The following is a 17813-nucleotide window of genomic DNA, read 5'->3' on the forward strand; positions in this document are numbered from 1 at the left end:
CCCACCAAGAAAAAGGAGAACACAGAACCTCTTCACCTATCCACCACTCAACGGTACCTGTCGTAAGAAACTCTATGACAACCTCCTGGGGACACAGGCAGCCAAAATAGACTCTGACATCTCTAAATTACTGACCAAAACAACAGACATAAAAGAGTTCCGCAAAGAAATAAAAACACTACTGTTCAAAAAATATCTCCCATCACTCTAACCACCGCCCAATGAGTTCCCATTCAACGACTTCAGAATCACTCATCCACATTATCTTGTTGTCTGTGATCAAGAATGTACTGTAACTCTTCTACACTACACCCGACTTAACTGATCGAGTTGACATGTAGTACCTCTGCAAAATGCATTATCTTCTGCTATATGTACTATCTTCTGTAATAAGTAATATCTGCTGTGAAATTGTAATATCATAACTCTTCACTGTTCCTGTAACTTACTCCTATCCTGAAATGTAATTCTACTGGAATGTCCCAGATATTTTCTATATTGTAATCCGCCTAGAACCGCAAGGCACAGGCGGAATAGAAATCCGTAATGTAATGTAATGTAATGTAAAATGAATCTCTTTCTTTTTGTAAAACATGCCTAACGTCAGACTGGTGAAGAGAACTGTATATAGCTTACCTGCTAAAGTCCAGAGTTGGCAACAAGGTTAAAGTTGATTTTGAGGAATCTTTTCATTTGAAGTTATTTTCAATGTTTGCACTGAAACTTGTTATGGTTTATGATTGAGGTTTTTTGGCAAAATAAAATTTATGTTTTCTTACAGTCATTCTGATTTGATGGTATTCTGTGAGAGTCCAGTAAGAGAGCCATTCCAGGCCATTGCCTGAGAATAACCAACCTGAAAGGCTCCCCTACTTCCAGGGAGACCACGCCAGAAGTAAGCATCGTGTCACTACCTGGCCACCTGTGCTCTTGGAGGGCACAGGTGTGACAGAAGCTTGGAAAGAAAAACATGACCTGCTGCCATGTCGAAGAGAACTCCCAGGTATTCCAAGGACTGATCTGGCTCTAGGTGGGTTTCTGAATTCTCCAGCCCAGATACTTTAGTGTCTACACTACTTGCTCCACTGCTCTCTCCCCCTCCACCATGGGCAGGGCTCTGATAAAACAGTCAGATAAGAGTGAACTTGGACCCCCAATTTGCCTAAGTGTGCCACTGTGGCCACCATTTCCTTGGTGAACATGGGCGGTACTGTTGCGAGCTCAAAAGGGAAAGCCGTGAATGGAAAATGCTGTTCCAGCACATGAAACTGCAGGAACAGTCTGAAAGCCATGTTCCCCCCCCCAAAATTGCTGATTCAGGCTGTCAGCCTGCTACTCACTGTGCCATGTGCTGCCTGGAAATGCTGCAAGAGAAGCTGAATCTGCTTACAGGGAGATCTTCTGCCTTAACCCTTTATTTGGCATTGTTACTCAGAAGCAAAATGTCTCTATGGTTCTTAAGGGAGATCTGCATCTACAAATGCCTATTATGTAAAGCAGTCATTTGATCATCTGCCAATTAAAGGGTTAAGTATCATGCAAGCTGGACTACTGATCTTTGGACTGCCCTACCAGCCTGACACCCATGGTCAGGAACCTCCACCACTCTGACATGTCATACATGGTGGAGTAATGCAGTCTGCACTGATCCTAGGCATACCTCCATGGAACCACATAGCCTGCACACACTAACTAGCGGATGAACCTATAGTGAGCAAGCTCCCAAGTGAATGGTCCCTGAACCCTAATCTGAAGTGCTGGCTGTCCAGAGGGTGCACTGCCAGGGAGCCTATCCCATGGAAGCAGACTTTGCACAAAGTCTGCGATCTCTCGCAGCCAGAGCTGTCCCCACAGAGACCCTTCTGCAGCACAAGGGCAGAATCCGCAAACAAAAACACTGAATTTAAAATAAATAAAAACAAACCGAGAAACAAGCTCCTACAGTCAGGCTTGTAGGGAGAAAAAAAAGATTTCCGGGGGGGGGGGGAGGGGGAGCAGTTTTGAGGTAAGACGGGAGGGGAGGGGCTCAAGACTCTGTTATGAGGCTTTCTACAAGCTCTGGTGAGTATGGGAAAATAACCCACTGGTCCAGAAATTGTACAAGTGTTCTCACTATTCAGAGTACAACAGAATTAAACACAAGACGTTTTGGTGGCACACATTATATTTGAGTTATATGTTCGAGATAATGTTTTCTGATCAAAGGGTTAACAATAAATTATTTCAATTGACATGGGGTCCGTTGACTAATTTCATTAATAATTGAATATTTCCCAATACTTTTGATCATATTTTACATATCCAGGGAGGGGGTGGGGGGAAGGGTGGAAGAACGTATATTGGGGTTGTTGTAAAAGATGGATGTAATACTGTTTGGGGGAAGGGGGTGAAAATTTTATGGTATTTATTGAAATTTGTAAGTGTTGTCTTTCAGATTTTTGTAATGTAGTCCTGTATAACACAGTTTAAGTTTGAAAATGAATAATTTTAAAAAATAAGTCTTCTCATCCAGTCAATGCAAGTTTGCATCTGTCTTAATAATTATGTTGTATGCTTACTGGGAAAAAAAAAAAGAAGAAAAGAAAAGGGAGTCAATGCAAGTTTGCATCTGTCTTAATAATTATGTTGTATGCTTACTGGGAAAAAAAAAAAAGAAGAAAAGAAAAGGGTCTAATTCTTTAAATTGTCTTCAGTTTGAATTTCATTTTTACTGGTAAACACTCCATGTCTTGAGTCCTATTATAAAGAATACACAGGACCTACATTTCCAACATAAACGTACAGGTGGTACAAACATCTAGCAATCTCATTTGCTGATCTTAAACCTCTAGGTTGATACAGTAAGATTTAATGCTATCATCAAGACACTTTCATTATTTCAAAAAACCAACATCAAAATTATAGCATACCTGCTCTTCAACTGGCAACAAATTCAATTTCATCAATATTGGTATAACATGTAAGAACGTGAACTGCCTCTAAGGACTCATGGTGGAATTTTGCACTACTTCCAATGCTTTTAACAAGTTTTTGAAAATCAATTAGAAGTCCATTATAATAGACCAAGGACAGACATACCATTCTTTGTACTACTGATTAAATCCTTCAATCTCCTCAAAATCCTTAGTTTAGAAAAACAAGGAAAGATTAGGTTCTTACCTTGGTAATCTTTCTAGTAGACAGGCACTATTCCTGAAACTATGGGTAGTCAATCCCTTCTTGCGAGAATTCTTTAAGAAAGTTTCATTAGCATTCTTTTCCTCTTCGCTTTCCTCCAATTCCTCAGTTCGTACCAAAGTAGATGGTCAGCCTGGAGAGGAAGTAGAATAGAGAAACATGTCTGTTCTGCTCATATCAGTAACATAATAGATAAAACAAAACAATTTGCAATACATAACAGGGTGAAAATAAGGCACCAGCCTGAGTGCAACCTTTACTAAGTGTGGGAGATTGATAGAGGATACACCCTAGATTCTTCAATGTAGCAGTTGCATCATCTATCCTTGTTAAGTCTGGACAAAGGAAACAAAGAATGACAGTGACAAAATTCATCACCGTTCCTGTCCCCGCAGATAACCACTAGAAACAATCCCATGCCATTCTTTTGTGTCTGTCTCAACCTCTGTCCTACATCAGCATTCTTCAATGCAAGGCTTGAGGGTCAGTGGTTTTGCTCTTTCATACGCTGATTCTTCCCTCTCTCCATAAAGAATGAAATGGAGATGTTTCCTGCGGTTATTCTTAGGGATGGAAACTGAGATGAATTTTGCACCTCTGAGGCAGTAAGCAGCCAAATGAACATCTGATAGGGCAGGCTTCAGAAAAAGTGTCTCTACTAGAAAAGATTAGAGGTAAAAACAATCTTCCCTTCTGGTGCGACAGACACTATTCCTGAACCTGTGGACATATCAAAGCAGTCCCAAGTTTAGGGTGGGACAGATGAGCTTGCTGTCAGAACTGAAGATCCAAATGCAGAGTCCTGTTTGGCTGCCATGTCCACTCTGAAAAACTTTGTAGACAAAAACGATGTAGAGAAAAGTGTCTGCTCTACAAGTTTCTTCCAAGGACACTGCCAAAAATTCCACCCATGAGGAAGCTACGCTTCTAGTGGAATGTGCCTTCATGGATATAGGAGGATGTTTTCCACATCCAATACAAGCTGAAGAAATAACCACACAAATCCATCTGGAAATGGTTGCTTTTGAGGCTGGTTGGCCTTTAAGAGCAGCCCCTGCAAATATAAACAGATGGTCTGAATTGAAAATTGTTTGTAATCTCTAGATATGGCAGCAAGTCTGCGCACATACAACAATCCTGAAGGAATGAAGGCAGGCAAGCGTACTTCTTGTTTCATGTAGAAGCTGGAAACCACTTTTGGTAAGAAAGATTGGACCGTGCGTAAGATCACACCTGAATCTAAAATTCCGAGGAAAGGATCTCTGCACGACAAAGCCTGTAATTCTGACGCTCATCGGGCTGAGGTAATCGCCACCCAAAACACTGTAGTTTTAACAGAAGTGTGCACGCTATCCTATTTTCTTTATAGAAATCAGTGGGCTAAAAGTACACTTGTGACATTTACAAGTTGGGCAAAATTTATCAGCAGTCAAGTGAGCACAGTTACTTACCGTAACAGGTGTTATCCAGGGACAGCAGGCAGATATTCTTGACTGATGGGTGACGGCACCGACGGAGCCCCGGTACGGACACTTTTAGAGTGATTGCACTCTAAGAACTTGGAAAGTTCTAGAGACCGCACCGCGCATGCGCGAGTGCCTTCCCGCCCGACCCCGACGCGCGGTCCCTCAGTTAAGATAAGCCAGCTAAGAAGCCAACCCGGGGAGGTGGGTGGGACGCAAGAATATCTGCCTGCTGTCCCTGGATAACACCTGTTACGGTAAGTAACTGTGCTTTATCCCAGGACAAGCAGGCAGCATATTCTTGACTGATGGGTGACCTCCAAGCTAACAAAAAGAGGGATGGAGGGAAGGTTGGCCATTAGGAAAACAAATTTTGTAAAACAGATTGGCCGAAATGTCCATCCCGTCTGGAGAAAACATCCAGACAATAATGAGATGTAAAAGTATGGACTGAGGACCACGTAGCAGCTTTGCAGATTTCCTCAATGGGCGTGGAACGGAGGAAAGCTACAGATGCTGCCATAGCTCTAATTCTATGTGCCGTGACAGAACCTTCCAGTGTCAGTCCGGACTGAGCATAGCAGAATGAAATGCACGCAGCAAGCCAATTAGATAGTGTGCGCTTAGAAACAGGACGTCCCAATTTATTCGGGTCAAAGGACAGAAAAAGTTGGGGAGATGATCTGTGGGACTTAGTACGGTCTAAATAGTAAGCTAAGGCCCGCTTACAGTCCAAAGTATGAAGAGCCTGTTCCCCGGAATGAGAGTGAGGTTTAGGGAAAAAAACAGGTAGTACAATAGATTGGTTGAGATGGAACTCAGAAACAACCTTAGGGAGAAACTTTGGATGTGTACGTAGAACCACCTTGTCGTGATGAAAGACAGTGAAAGGTGGATCAGAAACTAGTGCATGTAGCTCACTGACCCTCCTGGCAGAGGTGAGAGCAATAAGAAAAAGTACCTTCCAAGTGAGAAACTTGAAAGAGGCAGTAGCCAAGGGTTCAAATGGAGGCTTCATCAAGGCGGAGAGAACCACGTTCAGATCCCAGATCACCGGAGGTGCTTTGAGAGGTGGTTTCAGATTGAAAAGACCTCGCATGAATCTGGAGACCAGGGGATGAGCTGAAAGGAGTTTCCCCTGGACTGGCTCATGAAAAGCCGTAATGGCACTGAGATGAACTCTGATGGAAGTAGACTTGAGACCAGAAGTAGACAGAGAAAGCAAATAATCCAATAGAGGTTCCACAGCAAGAGACCTGGGGTCATGATGATGTAGGAGACACCAAGAAGAAAACCTCGTCCACTTTTGATGGTAACATTGTAGAGTGGCTGGTTTCCTGGAGGCGTCCAGGATGGAGCGAACAGGCTGAGATAACAAAGAATCAGTTGAAGTCAGCCCGAGAGATACCAAGCTGTCAGGTGCAGAGATTGCAGGTTGGGATGGAGGAGGGTTTCCTGATCTTGTGTAAGCAGAGATGGAAACAGTGGAAGTAGAAATGGATCCCTGGAACTGAGTTGAAGTAGAAGGGAGAACCAATGCTGTCTGGGCCACCGTGGTGCAATCAGGATCATGGTGGCTCGTTCCCTCTTTAGTTTGAACAAGGTCCGAAGCATGAGAGGCAGAGGAGGGAAAGCATAAAGGAACAGATTGGACCAATCCAGAAGAAATGCATCCGCTGCCAGACGGTGAGGAGAGTAAAGTCTGGAGCAGAATTGGGGCAACTGATGATTGTGAGGAGCTGCAAAAAGGTCCACCTGAGGAGTGCCCCATTGTGCAAAGATGGACTGTAGAGTCGATGGGTCGAGAGTCCATTCGTGGGGTTGGAGAACTCTGCTGAGCTTGTCCGCTAGGTAGTTCTGTTCTCCCTGAATATAAATTGCTTTCAGGAATAAGCGGCGCGAGGATGCCCAAGCCCAGATTCTCTGGGCTTCCTGGCATAAGAGGCGAGAGCCCGTTCCCCCTTGCTTGTTGATGTAGTACATAGCCACCTGGTTGTCTGTGCAAATTAGAAGGACTTGAGGAAATAGAAGGTGTTGGAAGGCCTTGAGGGCATAGAACATTGCCCTGAGTTCCAGGAAATTGATGTGATGCTTCTTTTCCTGAGGAGTCCAAAGGCCCTGAGTTTGGAACTCGTTCAGATGGGCTCCCCATGCATAAGGGGAGGCGTCGGTGGTGATGACCAGATGATGAGGAGGCAGATGGAATAGAAGGCCCCTGGAGAGATTTGAGGATATCAACCACCATTGCAGAGACTGACGAAGAGACGATGTCACAGATATGTGTCGTGAGCAAGAGTCTGTCGCTTGAGACCACTGGAGAGCCAGGGTCCATTGAGGAGTGCGCAGGTGAAGCCGTGCCAGGGGTGTGACATGAACTGTGGAGGCCATGTGACCCAAGAGAATCATCATCTGCTTTGCAGAAATGGAGTGCTGGGACAGCACCTGCTGACAGAGCGATTGGAGGTTGTGAAGACGGTTGTCCGGCAAGAAGGCTCTCATCTGGACCGTGTCCAGCACCGCTCCAATAAATTGAAGTCTCCGCGTAGGAAGAAGGTGAGACTTGGGTATATTGATTTCGAACCCCAGGAGTTGTAGAAAAAAGATGGTCTGGTTGGTGGCCAGAAGAACAGTCTGAGATGAAATGGCCTTGATTAACCAATCGTCCAGGTAGGGAAAAACCTGAAGGTGGTGGGAGCGTAGAAATGCTGCCACCACTACCAGACATTTTGTGAACACTCTTGGAGAGGAGGCAAGACCGAAGGGGAGCACTCTGTATTGGTAATGACAGTGATTTATCATGAAGCGAAGGTACTGTCTGGAGGCCGGATGAATTGGAATGTGAGTGTAGGCCTCTTTGAGATCGAGAGAGCATAGCCAGTCGTTGTGATCGAGGAGAGGATAAAGCGTAGCTAGAGATAGCATCTTGAATTTTTCTTTGACCAAACATTTGTTGAGATCTCGCAGATCTAGAATTGGTCTGAGGTCTCCTGTTTTCTTGGGGACTAGAAAATACCGGGAGTAGAATCCTTGCCCTCTTTGGTCCAGAGGGACTTCCTCTATGGCGTTTAGAAGTAGGAGGGACTGAACCTCCTGACAAAGGAGGGCAGATTGAGGAGTGTGCAAAGCAGACTCTTTTGGTAGACTTTGGCCCGGAAGGGTGTGAAAGTTGAGAGAGTAGCCGTGGCGGATGATGTTGAGGACCCACTGGTCCGAAGTGATAACTTCCCACCGGCTGAGAAAGAAAGACAGTCGTCCTCCTATCGGTTGAGGGAGGAGAGGAGATGGTTGAACGCTGGCTATGCCCTCTAGGATCAAGTCAAAAGGGCTGAGTCGATTTTTGTGGAGGAGGCTGCTTAGCTGGTTGTTGCTGCTGAGGTCTAGGTGTTTGCCGCTGCTGTTGACGCTGCCTCCTAGGTTGCTGAGTGGAAGGCTGCAAGGGGCGAGCCACAAAACGCCGCTGATAGGCCGTTTGCTGTCTGAATGGCCGTGAAGGTGGAGGTTTCTTCTTGGTCTTAAGAAGGGTATCCCAGCGGGTTTCATGAGCCGAGAGCTTCTGGGTCGTTGAGTCCATAGAATCTCCGAACAGCTCATCCCCTAAACATGGGGCATTAGCCAACCGGTCTTGATGATTAACATCAAGCTCAGAGACTCTGAGCCAAGCCAAACGGCGCATGGCCACAGAAATGGCTGTTGCTCTAGAGGTAAGCTCAAAAGTGTCATATATAGACCTTACCATGAATTTCCTAAGCTGGAAAAGAGCTGAAGAGCACTGATGGAAAGCCTCACGATTCCCCACAGGAAGGTACTGCTCGAAGGAAGCCATGGTGGTAAGGAGATGCTTTAAATAAAATGAAAAATGAAAAGCATAGTTACCAGAACGATTAGCAAGCATCGCATTCTGGTAAAGTCGCTTACCAAATTTGTCCATGGCTTTACCCTCTCTGCCAGGAGGGACAGAGGCATAGACACTAGCTCCTAAGGACTTCTTGAGGGTGGATTCTACAAGAAGAGACTCATGAGAGAGTTGTGGTTTATCAAAACCAGGGATAGGGATTACTTTATAAAGGGAATCCAATTTGCGAGGGGCTCCCGGGATGGTAAGAGGAGTCTCCAGATTCTTGTAAAAGGTCTCCCTCAGGATGTCATGTAAAGGGAGTTTCAAGAATTCCTTTGGAGGCTGGTCAAAATCAAGAGCGTCCAAAAAAGCTTTGGACTTTTTAGACTCAGCCTCCAAGGGAATGGAAAGAGATTCACACATATCTCTTAAAAAAGAAGAGAAAGAGGTGGAATCAGGTTTGGAGGAAATATCCTGCAGAACAGGCTCGTCCTCCTCTGATGAACACTCCCCTTCTGACTGAAGAGGTTCTTCAGAGTCGCCCCACAGATCAGGGTCTCGAACATGGGGACCACGGTCCCGAGACTCAGGGGTGGATGGTTCTCGGTGTCGGGACTTCTGTACCGACTTACCCGACCTCACCGACGCGGTACCGGGCGATGTTATCGGTCGCACCGGAGCCGATGTCTGTACCGATTGGTGATGAGACCTAGGCTCCGGTGCGAGGACAGGCATCGATGCCGATGAGGTCAAGTGTACCGGTACCGAAGGAGTGGATGGTGACAATACTGGCTGTTCCACGATCGGTACCGGTTGCTCAGTGGGGACCGATACCGGAGGGCTCGGTGTCAGGAGAGCTGGAAGGAGTTGTTTGAGCTGTTCCTTCAGCTGTACCTGCAAGATGGCCGCAATGCGATCATCAAGGGAGGGCACCGGTACCGCTTTTTTCTTCTGCGGTACCTGCGGTGCCGCTCGACGCCCCGGAGATGAGGAGCCCGATGTCGAGGGACTCACCTCAATAGGGGCGGAGCGCTTCCGCTGGCGCCTCACGGTCGGCAGGATTGGACTCTCTGCAATGGAGACCGGAGGACGTTCCAGCGGGGAAGGCTTCTTAGCCGGCTTACCTGCATGCTGCGACGCCGACGCGGTATCGCGTGGCGTCGTTGAGGTGGGTGCCGACGAAACAGGTACCGAGACCGGCGCCGAAGACGCGGGGTCGGACATGTCGGTGCCGAAAAGCAGTCTCTGCTGTATCTCTCGATTTTTGAGAGTCCGCTTTTTCAAAGTGGCACAGCGGGTGCAGGTAGAGGCCTGATGTTCCGGACCCAGACACTGAAGGCACCAGTTGTGCGGGTCTGTAAGGGAAATAGGCCGTGCACACCGCTGGCACTTCTTGAACCCGGGCTGGGGGGGCATGAACGTAAAAACGGCTTCTGCCAAATCGAAGGCCGAGGCCTCGATGATGGCAGTAGGCCCCGCCGGGTCAAATCAAGAAACTTGACTAAAACAAGAGAAATTTTTTTTTTTTTTTTTTTTAAAGAAAAGAAAAACGGAAGGGCAAAAAGAACCCGAAAAAGTTTACGCGAGCGGGAAGGCGAATGAAAAAATATTTCAACAGCCGTTGAAAATGCGACTTCTTAGCTCCGCGGAAACTAAGAAACTGAGGGACCGCGCGTCGGGGTCGGGCGGGAAGGCACTCGCGCATGCGCGGTGCGGTCTCTAGAACTTTCCAAGTTCTTAGAGTGCAATCACTCTAAAAGTGTCCGTACCGGGGCTCTGTCGGTGCCGTCACCCATCAGTCAAGAATATGCTGCCTGCTTGTCCTGGGATAATAAGTCTATTCTCCACCAGCCACCAACAAAGACTACAATGAGCCAGACACCTAAGAAGAAGCTGGACATCCCAGTTCTGAAAATGCAAAGACCACCAACAAAGACTGCAATGAGCCAGACACCTAAGAGAAATCTGGACATCCAGGTTCTGAAAATGCGAAGACCACCTGGAGAGCAGAGCTGCTTGAAGCCTTATGTGAGCCCTAGCCCACTGCACCACATCCAGAAAAGCAGCCATGGACAACAGGCACAGTACACACACAAACACCCAAGCCTGCGGATTGCGAGACTGAAGCACAGACCTGATTTGAGACTGGAGCTTGCAAATTCTTGACTAGGGAAGGAAAGCTCTGCCCCTCCTGGGATCAAACAAGACCCCAGGTACTACAGAGACTGGGACGGTTGAAGATAATTCTTGGCTAAGTTGACTATCCAGCTGAACAAGCAATAAGAGTTCTACGAACCTGAAAGTGTTCCATTTGCTCTCCTGAAATGACTGCTCGAATGAGCCAGTCATCTAAATAAGGATTTTAAACACCTCCTCCCCCCCTCAATTTTGTTTACCAGACTGTCAGTGTGTTACTCACTGTGCTATGCAATGTGCTGGAAGCTGCAAGTGTGGAAGCTGCAAACTGCTTACAGGGAGAGATAGCCTCTGCCTCAACAAGCCTGGAATCCAGACTTGCTTGTGTCTTCAGACTGCCTCTCAGGCTCAATGAAATAGCCAGAGACCTCATGAACACAAATGGGGGAGGAAAGCAGTCAGTCCTGATCCTGGAAAAACTGCCACAGCCTGCGCTCAAGCCCACTGCAGATGAACCTGAGGTAAGCCTTGCTCCCAAGGGAACAATCCCTGAACCCCCAAGCTGTTAGTTCAGGCTGTCCAAGTGGGTGCACTGCAAAGCAGACTGCTCCTTGGAAGCAGACCCCTCAACTTCAGTCTGTGTTCTCCTGCAGCCAGAGTTGTCCCAAGAGTGGGATCCACTGTAGCACCAAAAAGATGCACAAACAGCAAAAAAAATAAAAAAATTTAATTGAAAATAAAAAAAAGCAGACAAAAGACAGGCTTCTATCATCTCGTTTGTAGAGAAACAACTGAGGAACTGGAGGACAACCCAAAGGGATGAGTGGCAGAACAAAAGAATGCTAATGAAGCTCTCTACAAGAATTCTCACAAAAAGGGATCAATTACCCACAAGTTCAGGAATAGAGTATGTCGCACTAGAACTTGCTTTTCAAGCTTGCAATTTCATAGTCAAAGATAAGTTTCTCATTACTACAAGATTATGAACTTTCTGTAATATAGGAATTGATATTGTATCTAGTCAAAAATCAGATGGAACATCCTGTGATGGATAACTGGGAAGCACTAAAATTTGAGTTTATCACATTTTAAACAGTTCCTTCTCATCCACTGTTCTATTGCTGTCAAAACAATTAACACGCAAAAAGATCTCAAGAGTGATCTACCTCTAGCAAGAGCTGGATTCCATCTGCATCAATTCTAAAAATTAAATCCTAATCAGTATAACAGTGGTAACGGGAAAATATTGAAAACTGTTGACTGTTTCATGCCAATAGAACATGGTAAATCAGGTGAATACCATTCATCTCTCAATGAGAAAGTTATAAAATGGTTTGAATTAAATCTTCAAGACCAATTGCATGTGGGCAATTAAGCATGATTTCACTGCAGCACTCCATCTCACGAACTTGCAGAATTCTAGATTTTATGCCAAGAACAAAGCTAGTCATATGTAGGCACAATATCTAAAATTAATAAAAATAGGGTTTTTAAGATAGTTGACTCCCAAAACAATTCCTATCTTTCGGATATAAATATAGCCTGCCAATTTCAAAAATTTTATGCACAACTCTTTACACCAGAATTCCAGTTTTCTGAATCCTTGTTTCACAACTTCACCAAAAATTTAACTCACCCCACCGTATCAAGTGAACATAACACCTTTTTGGGGAAAAGATATTCAGTATAAAGAAATTCTTAAGGTTATTAAAGGTCTGCCCACTGGTAAAGCTTCAGGTAACGATGGTATTAATATAGAATTTTAAAACACATTTTCCAATCTTCTAATCCCTAAATTACAATACCTTTACAGTGCCATGTACCAGGATAAGTCCTGTAGAAGATCCTTTTTAGAATCGACCATAATAGTGATCCCCAAACCAGATTGAGATCATTCCAAAGTAGAAAATTACAGACCAATCTCATTAATCAATATAAATAAGATTCATGCTAAAATCATAGGTAATTTGTCCAACCATACTGCAGAGAGATCAGAATGGATTGACAGTAAATAGATACCCAAGTGATAATTCATGTCTTTTGGAATATTTTAGCTCATACCACTCAATCTAAGGACCCTTTCTTGATTCTTTCACTAGATGCTGAAAAGGCATTTGATAGGATTGAGTGGGACTACCATTTCCACACCTTATCTTGGTTTGGGTTTGATAAATTTATATATGCGCTTAAAGTTCTTTATAACAATCCAAAAGCCTCTATTATGGTTAATGGTTTATCTAAATTCCTTTCCCTTAAAAGGAGGTACAAAGCAAGGACTTTCTCCTCTTCTATAACCTAGCTCTTGAACCCCTAATGATAGCAATTAGGGCAAATCAATCTATCAGGAGTAACCTAGCTCTTGAACCCCTAATGATAGCAATTAGGGCAAATCAATCTATCAGGAGGGGGTGTCTTAAAAATTCATCATTTAAGCTGAATTGATTAAGTCAACGCTTCTCCTTATATACATAATCACATCTCAAAATACCCTTTTAAATGGGAACCAGATAAGATTAAATATTTGGGCATGTGGTATAGTTCCTCTGTAAATAAAACAAACTTTAAATTCCAAATTCATTATTGAGTCAACATCCATCTTACAATCCTGGTCCACCCTTTTTCTTTATCATCAGATTTTAACATTATCATTATACAAATAATAAAGGATTACAAAATGTTACAGAAATTAAGGGAAATTTTCCCTATTCAACAGTAACCAGTATCTCCTCTAGCCCACATAACGGGAGAAATTATCCCGATTTAGCTTAGGAAATATAATTCAATATAATCATGATCTAAGATCAACTATTAATGGTGCAATATACTTAAACTCCAATTTTAATTAATTCAGGTGGAAATTACTTACTAGATTCATGAAGCTGCAAAAACTGTTTAAACTGTACAGAATCCCAAAATAAATATTCACATTCTTTAAATTTCACAAGATATTTGCATAGGAACTTCAAATAATATGTGGCTTCCAAGGCCAACACCCTTGGTTTCAAAACTAAAAAAGCTTTCCACTTTAATTGGATTGCCTGGGCCACATCAAGAAAAATTAGTACATTATCTCCACAAGATTTTGCAAGTTTACTTTGAAAATAAGCTTTCATAATTAAAGACTTATCTATCTCTCTCGCACAAGTCACCACTAGGGTAGACCTAGTTTGAATCATGCCTCTGAGATCCAGCGAGTATAGCCAATCCCCCTCGTCCATGAGGGGATACAAAGTGGTAAGAGAGCATGCGGAACTTCTCCTTGACCAGAAATTTGTTCAACGCTCTGAGGTCCAGGATAAGGCGAAGGTCCCCGGTCTTTTTGGGGACTAGAAAGTACCAGGAGTAGAACCCGGTGCCCTGTTGACACAAAGGGACCTCTTCCACCGCCCGGAGGCAAAGGAGGGCTTGAGCCTCTTGAAGGGAAGTTGTGTCCTGTTGGAAAGACACTTTCTTGGAGGCAGGTCTGGAGAAACCCTCAGGAACTGAAGGGAGTAACCTTCTCGGATAATGGAGAGAACCCAAAGGTCTGAGGTAATCAGCTCCCACAGGTGACAGAACAGGCTGAGATGACCTTCAATAGGTAGAGGAGAAGGCTTGTGGATGAACAGGGGCGTGGATTTCTGAGGATAGCGCCGGGATGGCAATTTGTACGCCTTAGGAGGAGGAGCCTTCGCCTTCGGTCTCACCAAGGAGGCGAAGTAACGTTCATGTTCCGAGAGGCGTTTGGTAGCCACCTCGATGGAGTTGAAGAGCTCATTGCCCAAGCACGGGAGATTGGCCAGACGGTCCTGCAGATTTGGGTCCACGTCAACTATGCATAGCCAGGCGACGCATGGCTATCGCAAAGGCCATGACCCTCGAGGATGGTTCAAAGGCATAATAAGTAGCCTGAAGCATATAAAGGCGAATCTGTGACAGCATATCCTGAAGCTGGCGGAATTCGGACCGGTGGTGGGCTGCCAAATCATCCTGGAAAGATGGTATAGATTTGATGCAGTGCTTGAGATAGGATGTGAAATTGAAATTGTAATTCAGCACCCGGTTCGCCATCATCAAATTCTGATACAGGCGCCGGCCAAATTTGTCCATAGTACGGCCTTTCCTGCTCGGTCGAAGGTAAAAAATAACAAGACTGTAGACGCATTGCACAGGGACTCCAATCGAAGAAAAACAAAAGAACCGCAGTGCAGGAAGGAATATAGAACGAACGCAGAGGAAACAGGGCTTTCTGGCTCCGTGGAAAACTAAGAACTGAGGCCACGCTGAGGAAACGTGCCCCCTAGCTGAGCGGGAAGGCACAAGCGCATGCGCAGTGCAGCACTAGCAAACTTTAGGATCTTCAATCACGTTTGCTTGAAAAGCTGTCCGCGACGGGGCTCCATGGATGATGTCACCCACATGTAGAGAATATGCTGCCTGCTTGTCCTGGGATAAAGGGTTATTTAAGCACGTTACATCCCTGGACCTTAGTGCCCACATGTTCCAAACTTAAAGTGCAAAAATACACACAATAAACAGGTGCTATGATCTCTCCAATATATTAGTAGTGTAATATAAATTGCTACAATATTTTCTTAATTTGGGGGTCAGCTTCCCACAATGTTCTCCCCTTCACAACGCTTTTTTCAAAAATTGAGAACAAACTAAGATAGAAAAGCTGTGTACGGCAAGTAATGGTTCGTGCAATGGTAGTAAGGCTCAACAGAGCTTTATTTTAGAGGAAGCAACCTCTTTCCTCAAGAGCAGTGGCACTTCTCAAAAACTGAAGAGGAAAGCGTGGGAACATGGAAAGCTGAGTGATGTCCCAAACAGAAATGGCGCTCTGGCGTAGAAACGCCCACAGAAACTTTGGCTGATCAAGAGTCAACATAATGTCACCAAAACGCAACATCATCATTCAAATAAATCTATCCAATAAAAAGGTATAGTTCACATCAAAAAAAGAAAAACTCGATTAAATAATAGAATGCCATTCTATAGAGTCATTCAGTCCCATAGGGTAAACAGATTTCAGATAAATCCAAAAATGTTCTTGGAGGGCTAATCGTTGCACCTTATCTACCTGATAGTCCTCCGGAATCTGTTAGATAATAAAACATTTCATGTCAGAAAATGTATGTTGAAATTGTTGGCAATGTGGAACCATAGGAGATGTAAGCGACTCTGCTTTTGTGTTCAATTACAGGTACGTACTTGACATTTTGTACGCCCCACATATGCCAGAGCACACGGGCAGATATGACATACACCACCCAGATAGACTTACAATTTGCTACTGCCCTTAGTATGTATGATTTTCCTGTACCTGGATTAGTCCACTGACTGCAAGATAAAATGTAATTGCACATCTCACAACTTCCACAGGGAATATGATGACCTATAGACCTACTGCTTCCCCCCCTCCAGAAAAAAATGTAGAATGCACCACTCGATCCACAATGTTCCTGGAACTGGTATATGCAATGCATGGTAAATCTGTGAACTGTTCAGTCAATTGCATCACATGCCAATGTTGTCTTATGCTATTAGCTATGGTTGAAGCTTGTTCTGAAAAAGTAACACCACAAACTGGTCTCTCCTGAGGTTCTCTGTTAGCAGGATGTAAAAGTAATTCCCAATTTGCATATAAAGTCCTCAAATAAGCCTTTTGAAGAACAGAATGGGAATACCCCCGTTGGATGTATCTGTCATAGGATTTGTGCCCGTCTCTTATATTCTTGTTTTGTATTGCATAGTCTCCAAATACGGAAGAATTGGCCTATAGGAAGAGATTTTTTGAGACGAAGATGGCAACTGTTGCACTTGAGGTAGTTATTTGTATCTACCTCCTTCTTGTAGACCGTAGTAACCAATCCAGGGGGTTGTTTAATAACAAGTACATCCAAGAAAGCAATTTGGTTCACATCAGCTGTCATAGTGAACTTCAAATCAGTATCCAACTGAAAAAAACGTCAATAAAACGTAGCCAGATTTTAATATGGCTAAACAATTAAGAGGGATAAAGATGTTTTTCCTCAAAATCGGCGATGTATAAATTAGCCATGCTAGGGGTCATAGCGGTGCTCATTGCGACCCTGTGTTTTTGGAGGGTAAAAAAACAAACAACTTTTCTCAAAGCAAAAATAGTTGTAATTTAACACCAAATCAGTGAGAGTGATGAGAAAGTCAGCAGATATTCGGGCATGAGATACTTGACTCCTGAAAATGGTTTTAAGCAACTCCAAGGCTGTTGTCTGCGGCATGTTGGAATATAACATTTCTAAGTACATAGTAACTAAAATATGTTTGATCGATTACGGGACCAGTTTGAAGGAAATGAATGGTATCTTTAATGTATGATCTAGCCATGCTGACCAAAGGTTTCAAAAACCAGTCTAAATTTAGAAAGAGGTTCAAGAACCGTGCCTTAAGAGACACAATAAGTTTCCCGGGAGGGGGGAACAGTCCCCTTGTGAATTTTGGGAACCACATAGAATGCTGGGATAAGGGGTGAAGATACTTTCAAAAATTTGTATTCAGCCTTCGTTATTTGATCCTGGGCACAAGCTTGGTCCACTATCTCAGAGATCTGAATCATAAGATTTGTAGTAGGATCCTCCGTAAGGGGGGGGAGGGGTATAAAACATTAAGAGTTGGATAAATGTATATTTCATCCAAATATTGTCGTCTATGAAGAACAACAATACTGCCCACCTTATCGGCTGGCTTATCAGTCTGTCATCTTGGTTAAGTTGTTTTAACGCTGCAGACTGTTCTCTAATCGACAAACTTGTTTTTTTCTGTTACATAGAGCGTTATGGACCCCAGTTAGGTTGCAAAAATTAGATAGTTCTTTGTCTAATAGATGCTGGCATTGTCATCTAGAAGTAGGAACTTTAGATCATTTATTGTTTCATTGCCCATATATTATGAATTTTTGGAAATCAATTTGGGACCAAATTAATAATTTATTAGATAACCCAGTGGCATTATCTTATGATACTGTGATATTTGGTATGGAAATGAGAGCAAAAAGTCAGATTTCTGCTAACAACAATAAATTATTACTAATAATGACTGGGGTTGCTATTCAGCAAATTACATATAATTGGAAGGATTGGAAGAGATTAAATTATAACTTTTGGTGGAATTCTTTATGCCATATCTATAAAATGGAAAGATTTATTGCTTTACAAAGGGGATACTTTAAGAAATTTCAGGAT

The 17813-nt window shown here is 43.8% G+C and overlaps 1 protein-coding gene across 9 annotated transcripts in view; it reads right to left on the reverse strand.

Annotated features, from left to right (window-relative positions):
* The window catches only part of ELAVL2 (ELAV like RNA binding protein 2), a 374857-nt gene that overhangs the window by 285787 nt on the left and 71257 nt on the right, over positions 1-17813 (reverse strand). For 4 of the 9 annotated variants that reach the window (XM_033919228.1, XM_033919246.1, XM_033919198.1 and 1 more), the window contains exon 2: positions 3160-3310. The exons of the other annotated variants lie outside the window; for them this stretch is intronic. The gene's annotated coding sequence lies outside the window, so the exon portion shown is untranslated. The remainder of the gene's footprint in view (positions 1-3159; positions 3311-17813) is intronic. 9 annotated transcript variants of the gene reach the window in all.

Source organism: Geotrypetes seraphini, chromosome 1 (assembly GCF_902459505.1).
Source record: "Geotrypetes seraphini chromosome 1, aGeoSer1.1, whole genome shotgun sequence".
In the NCBI taxonomy this organism is placed as follows: domain Eukaryota; kingdom Metazoa; phylum Chordata; class Amphibia; order Gymnophiona; family Dermophiidae; genus Geotrypetes; species Geotrypetes seraphini.